Source organism: Dipteris shenzhenensis, chromosome 29, assembly GCF_047967505.1.
Source record: "Dipteris shenzhenensis isolate YYH24624 ecotype China chromosome 29, Dip_SZ_1.0, whole genome shotgun sequence".
Taxonomy (NCBI): domain Eukaryota; kingdom Viridiplantae; phylum Streptophyta; class Polypodiopsida; order Gleicheniales; family Dipteridaceae; genus Dipteris; species Dipteris shenzhenensis.
In genome coordinates, this window is record NC_141624.1 from 27,763,940 (window position 1) to 27,778,362 (window position 14,423).

The following is a 14,423-nucleotide window of genomic DNA, read 5'->3' on the forward strand; positions in this document are numbered from 1 at the left end:
AACTTCCATCGTCACTGGGTAGTTCCAGAAAAGGTGGCACACGGAGTCCGTGGCCTTCTCGCATAGCGGGCAGTTAGGGTCCACTTGGATTCTTTTGGCTAGCTTGCCCCTCATGGGGAGCCACTGATGCATAATCTTCCAATGGAGAAAGCTTGCTACAGTCCTTCCATACCTCTCTAAACCTAGCTTTCCACCACGCAGGTTGTCTTCTCAGCATCCACTTCTTGTTCAGGTCTGAATTCACTAGGATGTCTTGAGTTATCCTTTTGTACACTGTTCTTGACGTTATTTTCTTCAGTTGGGTCTTACCTATCTTCCACTATAAAACCCTATTATCTAGCAATTTCGAAGTGTTTGTAGGCCAGTTTTGGGGGATCCTCTCCATTACGGTCCTTAGACGGTCTGCTTCGCCTAAGTTGAGCCAAAACTTGTGCTGGATCTCCTCCACGGCCAACTGACTTTGGGGTCGTTCCACATGTCCTCCCACCTCCTTATACCTTTCTTGCTGGTGTTGTGGGCTTTGCGCAGGTTATGCTCAATGAACGGGGTTTCGCAGCTCCCCAGTGCATGGATCCACCAGATCCCTTCCTTGAGGCTGGCATCTCCTCTCAGACCTTTCCTGCTGGTCCACTTGGCCAAATGCATGCATCCCTTCCACGCTCCGACTAACCCTGCAATCAGAGCCGACCCATTAATTTTGACTGGGAATAGCGGAAGAAGTTTGTCTTACCAAGACAGTTCTAGCCACTGCTCGGCCTTGCCACCCTTACCCTTCGACAAGAACTCTTGGTCTATCTCCACCCATGGTGCGTCGCTTGAGAAAAGCTGGGGGAGCCATTTGCATATCAAAGTTGTGTTCTTCTTATAGACATCCGGGAGGCCTAATCCCCCCTGAAGCTTTGGCGCCTTCATAGCCTCCCACAAGACACTTTGCAGCCTCCTTTTCCCAACTTCTTCGGCCCACAGAAATGACCTGAGGATTCTCTCATATGTCGTCGAGGGAACTAGGACATGCTGGATGATCAAAATGTGGGCGTTCCAATCCCACACCACTTTTGCAACTTGACCTTCAGCTTGTCTAGGAACCACCACTCGAACCTTTGCTTCATAGAGACATCCACGCCAATGGGCGCACCCCCAGGTATCTGATGACTTGGCCTCTTGCCACCACCTGGACCTGCAAGTCTTTTAGCCATAGAGGGGGACCTTTTGTGTCAGTGCGAATAAGAAACGTTTTATGCCAACTGCATTTCGAACTAGACGCCATGCAAAAGGAGTCAACTTCCCTTAGAAAAGTAGCAATGCTTTCACTGTCTTCCTGGGAGAATGCCAAGGTGTCGTCGGTGAACATCTACATGCTGAGTTGCTTACCCGAAGGTAAGAGGATGCCTTGCATTCTACTTGAAAGGATGTCCACCTTTATTCTGTGAATGAGAGGGATGGTCCCGATGGTGGCGAACAGAAGAGGCGCAAGTGAGCAACCTTGCAGCATCGATCTTTTGAGGTCGAAGCACCCAACCACCCCTTCATTGATGTAGAGAATTGTGGAAGCATTCCCAAATAGGCAACTAACAATCTCCCCAAACTCCTCGCCGAACCCTAGCCTTGAACCCTAGCCTATTTAGGACTTCAACCAAATAGTCCTAGCGAACACGGTCGTATGCTTTGTCCAGGTTGAGGCCAAAGGCAACCACCTTTTGTTTCGAAGCTAGGGCGTAGTCCACAGCTATGGCCACGTTAAGAATGTTTTCAAAAATATCATGCCTTTGACGAAGCCTTTCTGCTCGCGGTGTCCACCACCAACATGCAAATCTCCTTAATCCAAAGCATATTGTGGACTTTGATTCAATTGGGTAGTGATTTTCCATGCTTATTTAGAAGATAATAAAAAGCAAAGTGATAAAATAATCATGTAGGAGGATGTATACACAATGATAACGTAATATTGCAAGCTTTGATTATTCCTTTGATTTGCCTCCACATATATGAATAATGACATAGGGATGGACGTTGCATGCTTCCCATTTTTGTATTATATTTCCACTATTATATCATGAAAGTAAAGTATCCTTGAACTAAAGATTTTGTGACTCATTTATGGTTCCAAACAAGCATGCCGTAGACCCTTTAGTTTTTCCCTTTCATATGGTTTCATGTTATATGTATATTGAGATCATCATGGAATATATTGTGTGAGAAGGTTTCCCATATTTTTTTTTCTTTGCTTACAATATATAATATTGGCTCCACCTTACTTTATTCCTATTTGTTTTGGCCTAGGAGGCTAATTAATCTATGTTCATAGGTTAGTTTAAGCTTAATCTATTTTAAACATAGCTTAAACTAAGTCTAAGAGGATGCACATTATATTTTGAAGAAAGGATTCGAACCCACAATCTTATCTTTCTCAAAAGTGAGCCCTACCACTAAGCTATTGTGGTATAGTATGCCTATTCCTTTAGGATATCCCTTCTTCTTTAATACCCCTTCATAAGTGGTCCTTCCCCCTCTCACCCGCCTCACGTGCACCCCTCTTTAAGGCCCCCCCATTATCCTTTAATTGAAACTCCTCCCCTCCCCCCTTTATCCCTTTAATCATGCCCTTGCCCTCTTCCTTTTCACCCCTCTTCTTTTCTCCACAACTAATTAATACAGATTTTAATTTAAAGTTCTCTAGGGGCACATATTATATAATGGGTGACAATATAGGGAAAATGAAAAACCTAAATTTGGTAGCTGTAGGGGCCATGTATTTGGGAATCCTACCACTCAAAACTCAACATAAAAGAGGGGTTCGTGTATGCACTTGTTCCATCATTAGGATGCATTACGTTGGAATGTAATCGAAAATTCAGGAAAGCAAAAAAACAAATGCAAAATGTAAATACTTATGTCTTTTACCTCTTGTGCAATTTTTCTAAGTACTTTAGAAAGGCGTTCACAAAATGAAACAATATAGTATAACTATCATAAGTAATTTTAGGAATCCCAATCATTTAAGCCATTTTAAATCGAATGTAAACTAAGTTAGGAAGAATCATATAGATATTGTTTTGAGGAAGTGGAAGATTTATAAATTCAATAGACATAAAGTTAATTTGTGACACAAGTATTTTCTTAGATACTTTTGTAGGATATGTATGATATCTACGTCATACCCATTTGGCTTCAATCCCTTTTAGGGAGTATAGAGCATATTTAATGGGTAAAGTACATACACATCAAATGGTGATTCCATCTTTGAATTGCTTTGGTTTTTCACAGATTCTAAAAGCTTCTTAGCAGTTTGGTAGCCCTTTCAATTTTGCAATCTTCATGTGGATGTTGATAGAAATGTGAAATAAATGATAGGGGGAGAATCTACATTTAATGTAGCTGTTGACCCACTATTCATAAGCTGGAGAGATGACTTACAATATCCACAAAAGAAATTCATGGACCTTAGGTATCACAACTATGTTGACCATTGCCTATAGTATAGCAATGAATCAAGACAAATCTCTACACTCTCTACATCTTATGAATCCCAACTAAAAGCCTTCACATATCCCATTTTCTAGATATGAGGAAACACTAATTTCTTATTTACACTCTTCCCCATCCCATATTGGCTTCCAATCCTTGAGATTTTATCATGAAAGTGCTAAAATCAAAGTTGATGATCTTTTCTTACAAGGAAGATCTACGTTAACCCATATGAAGAAGGATTCTCCAAGGGTAGTCTTAGCATTTAGGTGCATGTAGGGACTCTTATTCACATCATTGTCTCCACAACCTTATAAAACTATTTAGATTGGCAACATGGAATTCAAGTTTTCTTCCCAGCATCATTAATGTATTGATTTGGTCATTCATTTGGCCAAGTATTCAATGGGATCAACAAATGGGTGGCTTTGTTGGTATCCAAAATAGCAAATTTTTTATTTGCACATCATGTTTTTGTCCTCCATAAACATGTTTTTCTCTTTGTGACTCATACGCACTCTTGCTCTTTTTTACAACAACATGAAAAGGTGATCGTTAGATGCCTCAAAATACTAGCATAAAAAATTTAACCTTCTCGTTTTAGAGGATGCAAAGGCTAGTGATGCACAATGGTCATGGTTTAGCAAGGCAATGTACTAAACATCGAGAGTCCCATACATACATAGGTATTGGTTCCTTGGGAAAGGCAAAGGAAAGACACATCTAATTTGGACATCTTTCATGATTTTTACATTAGATCTAAGGTGGTGAGCATCAATATTCAATCTATGCCACATTTGTTTCACCTTGGCTATACAAGTTGCTTACTCTTAGCTTAGGCTAGGTACTAGCTTTTAGCATTATACGTATAACTTCAATACCATGCTTTGTATCTTCTGTAAACCCCCCATTTATAAAGAGTTTATTAATCACTAGCCCTTCATTGCTTTGTGTATTTAGCTTTGAAGTTGTTCTTTGAGTAATAGGCAACCATAACTAATAGATCTAATTCCAACAACAATATACATAGAATTTAGCCTTAGGGGTGTGAAATTCCAAGGAAAAGGTTTTCTCATGGTGTTGATTCTATTGATGGTTGGAAGGTCAAGTTGAAACCATTAGGGTGGTGAGGCTAGTCTATGTGCATGTTTATGAGTGAGTAGGCATGAATGTGTGTGTGTGGTGCAAGTCTATGAGCAAGTAAGATGTGCCTGCATGCAAACACACACACATATGTGTTAGTGTGAGCGTTCGTGCATGCAGGTGCACCCGCGTGCATGCATGTGTGTGTTTTCAATATCTTGCATTTTCATCCATACGCAAGTTCATATAGAGAGCCATACTTGGTTTAAGATCATTTATACTTTTAAGAATTCAAAAAACAAATAGATTGGGGCATTGTAACTCTCACTATTGTACATTTCTTAGCCTTCTCATACATCTCTAACTTTGAAAAAGTCTAGTGGAACATGATATTAAGACGCTACCACCTCAATGTGACATGATTCATCATATTTTAAGATGGAGGCTGACTAATATTTATTTTAGGATTAAATTTTTACCTTTGAAAAAGTTTAGCGAAACATGATATTATGACCCTATTGACAAAGTGTGACATTGTACATCATATTTCAACATGTCAAAGGAAAATCTTACTTCATTTTATACCATGATATATTTCGGGTATATGTGAGGTTTGCACATATATTATGGGGATATGTGTCATTATACATGTGTTCCCAACAATAGACATCTACCATAAGAAAATTGATTTGATCTCAATGACATTTACACAATATGCATGCATGTTTGGCCTTGAAAGTTTTCATTCATTAAAGTTTTTAAATTTTTGGCAAAAGTATAACCATTGACTCACATTGGTGTCTATAGTACCAATAATAACTGTATAAAGCTTTACGAACTTGCATTTTGTCTAATATATGCAAGCTAGTAATCCCCCTTTATTAAAATGTTCGTTACTCTATTATGATGTGTAGAGATGGCCTATGTATTTTATTATACATATGTACATCTAAGTTATGTTGAGTTAAAATTAATTTTTATACTTTTAAAACCTTCTCTCTCTCTCTCTCTCTATATGTGTCACACATGCACACGTGTGCATGTGTGACACACACACACACATATATATATATATATATATAGAGAGAGAGAGAGAGAGAAGGTTTTACGTGTGCACATTTGTGCATGCATGTGTGCATGTGTGTGTGTGTGTGTGCACGCGCACGTGTGCGAACTTCCTCAGCCAAACTTGTTGGAACTTTGTGGAGAGGGAAGATGACCGTTCTCATTGAGTAAGGGATTCATTGACCGTAGGGAGCTAGTATATAGTGGCCTAGATGCCTTCACCTAGAACAACCATTGGAAGGGAGAGGATTTTTGAGTAGGAAGGCTGAAAAAAATTTACACCACTAATGAAGGCTAGTGGATGAGAGGACCATTGATACAAGTCTATCAGACCATGTGCCTATTTTGTGGAGCTTCAGTATGCATGTGGTAGCTAGCATGTCACAAGACATCCCTTACAAGTTCAATAAGGTTCTCTTGGCCTCTAAAGGGCTTTGCATAGAAATGAGAAGATTATGGAATGAGAACGATCCAGATTGTGCTGACACCATGCAAGAAGTACGATGCAGCAATCAGGTGGGTCCACCTAAGAGCTTGTGAGATTGACAAACAGACCAAGGTGCAAGAAAAGAGGCGCATGAATCCCTGTCCTTGGTAAGGAAGTCTGTTTGGGTGGCTATGGATGTAGCTCCCAGAGACCCAATCCTGTCAACCTTAATGGTTGACCTCAAGGCTGCCATGCAAACAATCAAACTAGAGGAAGTCGAGTTAGCAAGGATCAACAGTCGATAGCTGTGGTTAGCAACCAATGATTAACCATCTTTACTCTTCTTCCAATCAGTAAAAAGAAAGCACGACAAGGAGTCCATTGATCACATGATGGATGCACAAGGCAATCTTAAGACTGACTTTTGGCATGTGGCCAAACTCTTTATGAGGGAGTTGAGTGTAATTGTAGGGGAAAAGGCAATCCAAGATAGTTCAATGGCAAAGAGAACTAGATGTAGTACTAGAGGGTGTGCATGCCAAAGTGTCAGATCCCTCCTTGCCAAGACCTCCCCAAAGGAAAAACTTAAAGAGGCCTTAGATGCCTTGGATAACGAATAGCCTCCTCCCAAACTGATTTTGCATGCACATTAATCAATTATTTGCTGTATGAGGGGGGGCACCCTTTTATGCTTAGGAGGGGGGAGCCGGGAGAGAATTAGCCTATGCACATTAATTAGTGGCTTCTTCCAAAAGCCTCTACCCTATGCCATCGAGAAGCTTCTGCTACACATTTAAAAGGAGGAGGGGGGGCAGATTACAGCTAAGGAAGGGGGCTGTGAAAGCCTCCCAAACAAGCAGGAAGAGGTTGAGGGGAAGGGAGGGGTAAGGGAGAGAGAGGTTGTAGGGCAAGGACCAGAATGATAGGAAGGGACTCAAGGTTGCAAGGAAAGGACCAGAAGACACGACAGCAGTAGCTGCTGCAAGGCACGCCCTCGGGGATGATGATCCCTGAATGATGATTAATTTGACATAATGATTAACCTATGCTAACAATCAGTTTGTGTGCAAGTAGCTAAATAATTAATAGGGAGGGAGAGTAGACTCAATTAGCGAGAGTAGATGCGATTAGGATAAGGCCCCGAGTCACGATGGCCTCACAAAAGAATTTCACAAGTAGTTTTGGGACTTGCTTGAGCAAGATCTGACCAACATGGCAATTTATGTAGTGAGTAAAGGATCCCTCTCCAAGACAGTAGCATGGGGCTGGTAAAACTTTTTCCAAAAAGACAAAGTAGACTAAAAGTGGTGATTGGCAGCCCATTACAATGCTTAACACATCTTACAAGTTAATTGTGAAAGCAATGGCCCTCAGAGTTCGTGATCTATGTATGACTATGGTTTATCGTTGTGAGGAGGTAGGCTTTGTGAAAGCACGATATATTTTTGAGAATATACTTAATGTCTCCCTATCACTTGACTATGCATGCAACTCAAGCCTATTGAGAATGATGTAAATTGCACCATAGGGCTATAAGACAAACCCTAACTCTAACCCTAAGGGGTCCATGTATATATTCCTATTTTCCTTGGAATACAAGTTAGTGTACAATTAGCTATCTCTTGTGCACTCCTCTGTCTATATGTCTGTTTGTCTCTCTCTTGTGCCTTAGTGAGCCCTTAATGGCTTGTATGAGTCACCTTTTGGTTTTCCATTTGTCTCAAGTGCTCACAAGGCCTCCCCAGATGCTAATCTCTCTCTCTCTCTCTCTCTCTCTCTCTCTCTCTCTCTCTCTCTCTCTCTCTCTCTCTCTCCCCCCCTCTCCCCCCCCTCTCTCTCTCTATCTCTCTCTCTTCTGTTATCATGGTATCGGGGCCTCTGGTGCTCGATCATTGAGAGAGTTTTCAATACAAAGAGAGCAAGCCCTTGCTCCATTAAGGCAACAAGCCCTCATTTGTGGGGCATCTTCTTCAGTTCACTAGCTCTTCTTGTAGAGCCTCTTCTCTTCTCCTATTTTCTTCAAATAGCTTGTCATTTTGGGCAATGGGGAGAGAGTTATGCTTTTTTTAGTATTCTTTCCTTTTGAATGTTCTTTGAGAGGGTTATTGTTCATTTGAGTTTTAAGTTCTCTTATGAGATAGGGAAGTTTTCAGCTCTCCTCCTTCAAAATTGTTTCCAAGTCTTGAAGCTTTTGAGTTTATCTAGTGGGTTTTGTGGTCCTTGAGGTACCTCTTTTCCCTATATTTCCATAGAACTAAGAGGCACTCGACATTCCTTGACTTGCAGTAGCAAAGCTACATGCAAACAGACTTGACTGATGACTCTACACACGCCGTCATCTACTGCAAAGTTTCAATAATAGCTGACTTTCATTGCACTAATGCCTCCATGCAATTGAAGATCCAAGACCCTACAACGACTTCCATAGCAATTCCTTCAACAACCACTCCAAAGAACTAGCCTAAGAAACTCAATACGGGCGATGGACAGCAAATGGCAGAAACCTTCGAAATCAAGTGACTCTGACGTTGCCTACATATGAGCCCAACTACAAGCATGGGCTGACGGAATCTCCACAGCCAAGCACATGAGATGGATGACCTACAAACTTCACCAATAGAAGCTACCACAGCACCACGCCGGATTGGGCAGGGTGACTTCCATCATGGAGCCTGCCCATGAGCCACAAGGCATTAGACCACAAAAATGAGCTCCACCATCAACGTGCCTACAAGATGAACGAAGCTGACGATGGGCTATGGCAATAGGAAGATGATGACCTAAACTTCATCCTCCTCATTATCTTCTATGCAGACATTCTCTCTCTCTCTCTCTCTCTTCCACTTCCGATCTCCGTCCAATCTCTCTCTCTAGCTTCTCTCTCCTCATCACAATGACATGTGGTAGATAAGGTAGGCTATGTGTTTGGTTAGCTAGGCTATGGTCAATGGAGTGACAAGTGGCAGATAGATCTATCCAGCCACATCGACAAACACATGTCATTGCCATCTTATCCCCATGCCAAGTTAGCAATGTTGGCCCTCTACCACACCATCCAGTTGACATGTGGCCACTGATTGCCACATCTCCAATGCCTTTTGTAGACATTATGTCATCACATGTCAGTTCACGTGTAGATACACCCCTCAGTAAAATGGGGTTGCTAAACAAAAGAATAGGATGAGAGTCACCTAGATGCATACATGATGAGAAGAATGTTTCGAGATTGTATTGGAATGAGGCATGTGACACAGCTGTGTACTTGATGAATAGGAGCCCCACTACTTCATTGCAAAACATGACACCAGAAGAGGCATTCACAAGAACTAGACCCTCTATTGGTAACCTGAGATTATTTGGCTCTCTTTCTTATGCTCATATTCCCCATGCACTTAGGACTAAACTTGATGTCAAGTCAACCAAGTGTGTTTTTCTTGGATATGCTGCAGAGGCGAAGGCATACCGACTCCATGATCCAGTCTAGAAGAAATTGATTATATCCAAGGATGTTATCATTGATGAGGCTTCATCATACTTTGACAGTAGCTCGACTATAGTTTCTACTCTGCCTCTGCCTACAATGCCAATGACACATCACATTTCTTTGCCTATAGCATTAGATAGTATCCACTCCATAGTGACCACTCAGAGTATAGTAAAAAAAGAAGGTCCTTGTGACATAGTGGATATGACCACTACCATAGTCATCACTGAGATGCTTGAGAGTTCCACTTCCAATCTCAAAAGATTTGCTCATGATTGAAAGGCACCTAAGAGGTGGATCTACAAGAGAAACTATGCACTCATGGCCAAAGTGATGGAATTCGATAAGCCAACCTCCTTCAAAAATGCAATGCAAGTCCTTGAGGGGCAACATGCAATTGTTGAAGAGTACAATGCTCTTCTCAAGAATCAGACTTGGACCTTGACTAATCCTCCTACACAAAAGAAGCCCATAGGATGCAAATGGGTTTACAAAGTCAAACTCAACTCAGATGGTGAGGTTGATAGATACAAGTACATGTTGGTAGCCGCCCAAGAGTATGGTACAAATTATGAAGAGACCTTTGCATCAGTTGCAAAGATGACCACTATCAGAATAGCCATAGCTCTTGCATCTCACTTTGATAGAACCATCCACCAGATGGAAGTGAATAATGCCTTTCTCAATGGTTTTTTGTATCAGGAAATGTACATGGTACATCCTCTAGGATATGCTATTAGCGGGATGGAACACAAGGTCTGCAAGTTGCAAAAAGCACTCTATGGTTTGAAACAGGCTCCTCCTGCATGGAATGCAAGGAGTCATCGTCACTTTCTAACATCTGATTTTCAGCCATCAAATTTAGATCCATCTCTTTACAATGGCTCCAATGGACATCTCATCTAAGAAGCAAAGAGTCAGCTTACCTCAGATTTTGACATGAAGTATAAGGGGAAATCCTTGATTTTTCATGGGATAGAAATATGGAGAAATGACACATGGATTACACTTTCTCAGGGCAAGTACACTCAAAAGGTACTTAAGCAGTTTCACCTACATGAGTGCAAGCCACTCCCTACTCCTATGGAAATCAATATCAAGTTGTCACCACTTGATAGTTCTCCAACTTTAGATCCTCTTCAATACAGGCAGCTCATTGTTGGTAGCTTGATCTACTTGACAATCAGGGGGCTAACATATCATATCCAATTGTTGTGCTCAGTCAGTTCATGCAAAATGCCAAGAAGACTCACCTCCTTGTAAACATGAGGCACCAAAATTGATTACAATCACCTGCTAAAGTCCATTTGTCGCTCCGTACCACCCCATAGAATCTTGCGCCCATCCCTTGTGACTTTGAAGTTGTCAAATAGAGACTCCCTTACCCAATTGCACTCAGCCATGGGAATCACCTCCCCAAGTTTGATCTCTACTAATATTAGATTGTACTACTTGGGCACTTTGCTTCCTTGGCACTAGAACATGGCTAAAACAAGCAAGTTGGTCTGTTTGCCAATGCTTGGATCTAATTATTGACATTGCTTTGTGTATCTCCTGCTATGGCATACTATTGTAGGGGGGCTCATTTGCTTGAGATCGTCATTGAAGAGGTTTCATCCAACGCTCTAGGCACAATTGGTTTTATTGCTCCTATCCCCACATTGACTCTTACTACGATGTCGCGATTTTGGATCGATGTCGCGATTTTGGATTGTCAGTCTATCAGTTCCCCAATCATGGGGGAGGGTTGATGCTTCACGCAACCAAGGACATCCCAGCAACATTTGATAAGATTTCTTGGGGAGATCCAAGATTGTGCATTGAAGAGAAAAGCGAACTCCTGCGACTTTTGTTGACACATATTCACTATTCCCAAGGGCTTTGCACATGAATCATTGGCAAGGCATATGTTGAAATTGGCCTTTTGCATTGGTGGGAGACCCCATTCATCATAGAACTCCTTGTATAGGACATTCACTCCTGCTCCACCATCCACTATGGCTTGGACTTCATCATATGTTTTATGGAGCAAAGGCAGAGTGATGTTGCATATGTCATCTCTCTCACCCATCCGCACAGGGATATCTTCTATGTCTTCCATAGGTGGAGGGGGACTTGCTAGTTGAATCCATCCTTTGAAACTCTCCCAGAGATTGGGGCAATTCCATAAGAGGATTCTAATGGGAAGTGACACAGAGCAACTTAGAATGCTAGAGAGTGCAGCACCTTGAAGTTGGCATGGTGGTATATTATTTTGTGGATTTTGTTGTTGGAAACAGAGGCTCAACTACAGTGTCAAAACATGGTGGGACCAAGTTAGGGATTGGATCTTGTGCTTGCTTCTCAGCCTCAAATTAAGCTTGTTTCTTTTGCACCCATTGTTGAAGTGCTTGAAATCAAGCCTTCTCTACTTTTGCATTCGGGTATGGAGGTTCACATGACAAAGCATCATGAATGGTTCATAGAGATGAAACCATTAGAAGGTCAGAAGAATGTCATCTACACAGCAGATAATACACAGAATCCAGTTCAAGGAACATGCATTATCCCTATGAACAATTTCATTGGTATGAAAGGATTGGTGAAAGATGTACTCTATGTTCCGAAGCTTAGCAAAAACCTCTTATGAGAAGGTCAAATGACAGAACACAACTACCGAGTCATCTTCGATGGAGATGAATGCACTATCGGAGACAAATCCATAGGATTTCAGCTAGTAGGAAAAGTAGTCAAGGAAGGACACTTGTTCAGAATGTTAGCCATAGTACCAGATTTGCATGCCATGTCAGCTCCACTGCAACAGATGCCACTTTCCACAAAATGGCACAAGAGATATAAGCATGTCAATTTCAAGAGCTTGATAGATCTTAAGAATCAAAATATGGCAATTGGGATTCCTAAGCTACAGTTTCTTGGAAAAGTTTGTGAAGCATGCTGCTTCGGCAAACAAAAGAGAACAATTTCAGAAGAAGCACCTCTCGAGCTAGAGGTATTCTTGATTTAATTCATACAGATGTATGGGGTTATGCCCGGACCCATAGCATCAATGGTTCACTTTACTACTTGACTTTCATCGATGACTATCATGCAGATATTGGTGGGTCTACTTTCTGAAAGAGAAATCTCAATTCTTTTCTAGATTTCAAGAATTCAAAGCCATGGTAGAAAACTAGATAGGTAGAAAGATCAAAGTCGTGAGATCAGATAGAGGAGGTGAATACATGTCTTCAGCATTCATGAACTTTTGCAGAAGTCATGGCATTCGAAGACAATTCACTTATGTAGATAGTCCTCAGCAAAATATAAGAGCTAAAAGGAAGAACGGTACTTTAGCAGACAATGCAATGCTCAGTGTGAAGTATCTTCCGAATTAGTATTGGGCAGAAGTAATAGCCACTACAAACTACTTTCTTAATCGACTTCCTACCAAACCGATATAGGGTATGACACCTTATGAAGCATTCACTGGACACAAGCCATGCATTGGGCATCTCCGTATATTTGGTTGCATAGCATATGCCCACATACATGACGACCATCACAAGAAATTGCATGCGAAGTCACGTAAATGCATCATGGTTGGCTATAGTGAAGAGGCAAAGTATACAAGTTGTATGATCCCCATCAACCGAAAGGTCATTATCTCCAGAGATGTAATCTTTGATGAGGAATCAGAATGGAAAACCTCAGATACACAAAAGATAGAAGCACCGATTACTCAGTCATTTACATAAAATATTGATGAAGAAGAGTAAGAATAGCCAAAATCACCCTAAGAAGAACCATAGCAACTTAGACAGTCTACTAGGGAAAGCAGACCTCCAGCGAGATTGACATATGCTCAGAAAGGCAAAGCAATTTAGGTTGAAACCACCAACTATGCACTTATGACTACCATCATGGCTACAGAAGAGCTAGTGTACTTCAAAGATGCAGTTGACAAGCCAGAATGGCAAACTGATATGAATGAAGAAATGGATGCTTTGTACAAAAATAATACTTGGGAATTATGCGACCTTCCACCAGGAAAGAAGGCCATAGCAAACAAATGGGTATACAAAGTGAAATACAATCCAACTGGAAGCATTGAAATATACAAAGCCAGACTAGTTGCAAAAGGATTTGCATAGCAACATGGTCAAGATAATGATGAGACTTATGCTTCAATAGCAAAGATGGATTCCATATGGTTCTTGATATCACTAGCAACACTCAGCAAATGGAATGTGTGTCAGCTCAATGTCAAGAATGCTTTTCTCAATGGTTACCTAGACGAGGAAGTCTACATGCAACAACCAGCAGGTTATGTTGAACCAAGAAAGGAGAATCAGGTTTACCATCTCAAGAAAAGTCTCTATGGCTTAAAGCAAGCACCCAGAAGTTGGTGCAGCAGCATCAACAAGTATTTTGCTGATGTGGGATACATGAAGTCCAATGTAGGTCATACTCTCTACTACAAAGTTGAAGGGAAAGACATCACTATTGCACTTTTGTACATATATGATCTAATTGTGACCGAAAGCAAGGATAGCTTCATGAAAAAACTAAAATAAGACTTATCTGCTACTGCAGAGTTTGAAATGAAAGATCTTGGACTTATGCACTATTGTCTTGGAATTGAGTTCTGGAGAGATTCAGACAACACCTTTATGAGCCAGCTCAAATATGTTGATAGTCTCCTGAAGAAGTTTCATATGGCAGATTGCAAGATTGCAACCACTCCCATGGATTAGAGTTTGAAACTTACAAAAGATTTAGAAAAGCCTACAGTCAATGACAGGTACTACAAGTAGCTCATTGGATCTCTTATATGTATGACTCACATGGCCAGATATTTGTCATGCAGTAAGTTCAGTAGCACAATTTATGACAAATCCAAAATAGTCTCACTGGAATGCA